This window comes from Malurus melanocephalus, unplaced genomic scaffold (genome assembly GCF_030028575.1).
Source record: "Malurus melanocephalus ecotype Western Australia unplaced genomic scaffold, MMel_1.1 scaffold_996, whole genome shotgun sequence".
Classification (NCBI taxonomy): Eukaryota; Metazoa; Chordata; class Aves; order Passeriformes; family Maluridae; genus Malurus; species Malurus melanocephalus.
Genome location: NW_026624228.1, coordinates 31,836 through 34,473, shown reverse-complemented (window position 1 = coordinate 34,473; position 2,638 = coordinate 31,836). Strand labels below are relative to the sequence as shown.

Sequence of the window (2,638 nt, the reverse complement as noted above, 5' to 3'; positions counted from 1 at the left end):
CTCCTGGGGTCACCTAGGACAGTGATGCCTTAGGATTTTTAGTTTCTCTATTTTCATGCATCTGCATTCTTGTAGTTCCCTAGTACAGCACTGAAAATTACCGTTCTCTCATCTTTAGACAAAACAATCCCTCTCTGAGCTGAATCCAAGGACACCTCRCTGCCTCAGAGCCCCTCAGAGGCTGCAGCGAGCCTGCCCTGCCCTTACAGCCTTTCCTGGTGGCCCTGCTTCTGGCACTGCTGTTTTTTGGGGTCCCAGGTGGATCTTGGCCATACAGAGCACTGGAAGGTGGCTCAGGATTCCTGTGACTGAGCTGTTCTCCACCAGRGATGGAGCAGGGTGTCCAGGACATCTCACAGCCCCCTTCTTCCCCAGCAGTGGCTGTGCACACCTTGCTTGTGGATTTAAACTGACAGAGAATGGGGTTARATGGGATATTGGGAAGGAATTCTTGGCTGTGAGGATGATGAAGCCMTGGAATAGATTTTCCAGAGCAGTTGTGGCTGCCCTGGATCCCTGRMAGTGTCCMAGGCCAGGCTGGATGTRGCTTGGAGCACCCTGGGACRGTGRAAGGYGTCCCTSCCATGGCASAGATGAGCTGTAAGATCCCTTCCMACCCAAACCATTCCARGATTCYSYGATCTTCCCTGCMAAAGGCTTGAGGGTAACTCTGTCCCACGGATGCTGTGACGTTTGTGCCTCTCCAGTGCCTCATCCCCTGGCCTGCTGCATCCTTCTAATTCCCAAGTGATGGATGTGCAGCAGATGAGACACCGGCCGTGGCAGGCACGGCTGTGACCTCCCTGCACTTCCCCAGTTTCTGTGACAGCAGGATATTTGTTGTGTTGCCATAGAAAACCTGTCTGGGCAGGTTTGCAGGGAGCAGGGCTGTCACTGCAAACAACCCAGTGAGTCTGGAAGGGGCCGTATGGCCCTGAGAACACAGCTGAGAGTGTGTCCTGCCTTGGGAACAAAATCAGGCTTACACTGGCAGTTTGGGAAAGGGATGGTTTTTATCTCTGTGCAGAGCAGGGAGCTTGGCACGGCCACAGGAGTGTGAGAGTTGGGATTGTTCAACCTGGASAGGAAAAGGCTCCAGRGAGAGATCAGAGCCCCTTCCAGGGCCTAAAGGGGCTCCAGGAGAGCTGGAGAGGGACTGGGGACAAGGGATGGAGGGACAGGACACAGGGAATGGCTTCAAACTGAGAGAGGGCAGGCTTAGATGGGATATTGGGAAGGAATTGTTCCCTATGAGTGAGTTTGGGGTGGGTGACATCATCACCTGAAAAGATCATTGGAGAATTAACAGGGCACAATGGGCACAAAGGATCCCAAAAATGGCACAAAGGATCAAAAAGAGGGCACAATGGGCACAAAAAAGGGGCACGAAGAGGCACAGAAAAGGGCACAATGGGCACAAAAGGCTCAAGAAGCCCAAAGCCTCCATGCACAAGTGTGGCAGGGACATGGTGAGTGACACAGGGACCACAAGGCTGCTCTTAGGGGTGTTAAGAGGCCGTGTGGAGTTTTACAATGCAGCTCTTTCTTCCCACTCCTTTTCCTGCTGCTGTGGCATCACAAAATAGGTCTCTTTGAGCTGTGTCCTGGGGTTTGGGCTCCTTCCCACCCCCAAAAAGAGCTGAGAAGGGCATGGCAGAGGCAGAACCTGCAAACAGTTCCCTGAGCTTCACCTACACTGTGTCCTGGGGTTTGGGCTCCTTCCCACCCCCAAAAAGAGCTGAGAAGGGCATGGCAGAGGCAGAACCTGCAAACAGTTCCCTGAGCTTCACCTACACATCCTGCCAGGCTTTGTCAGTGCTGAGCACAAGACCAGGTGTAAATATGGCTGAAACAAACCCCTGCAGCCCCATCCTGCCCAGATTTCCGTGGTGCTGGACCCCTGCACAGCCCCAGGGATCAATCCTGCCCACTGTTTACCTGCACACTGCGAATCAGGCCCTGAACCCGCTCCAAATTTCTTGTCATATCAACTCAAATTTTGGCAGTGGCTCAACCCACATCTTATCTCGAGCAGAGCCCCTTGGCAGCAGGCACCTCCCTGTTGTGTAATTTAATGATGTTATGGCTGGCTTGCAAACAGTAAAACAGAGAGGCCGTGACGTTATCTTAATAGGATTTTGCCCGCCACACTCGAAGTGTCACCGGCACCGCTCCCCAGCGTGGCACAGGGCACAAACAGCCCCAACTGCAGCAATTAAAATGCAAGGTCCATGGCATTTATCTCCTCCAAACCCTCGTGGCTGATCCCTGTGATACCCCAGGTACACTGTGCTGGCTGGTTTTGGCAGCAGGGATGGTACAGCACACAGCTCATGGCTATGGGGGATGTTTCCCTTCTCCTTCCAAACCTGCACAAGTGGCTGCTGGAAGCATCACCCTGCAGAGTGCACGGATCTCCTGTCCCACAGCCACATTTTAATGCATTCCAGTGATGCCTGATGATTTTTGCTTTTCCTTTTTACACTTTCTGTACCCTCTATGCATTCCCCTGCACCCCTTAGCCCACATGTTTGTAATTCCTGAAGCTTGATATTCCAGCTTAGTTTAGGAGTTCTGCTGGGCAGAGAGGCCAAACATCCTCAGGAAGGGCTCAGTGTGCCCTGTGCTATCTTAAACC

General features: G+C 52.8%; 1 protein-coding gene across 2 annotated transcripts in view; it reads right to left on the bottom strand.

Annotated features, from left to right (window-relative positions):
- ACSF3 (acyl-CoA synthetase family member 3) overlaps positions 1-2,638 on the bottom strand; it is a 52,987-nt gene that overhangs the window by 20,095 nt on the left and 30,254 nt on the right. The window lies entirely within an intron of this gene.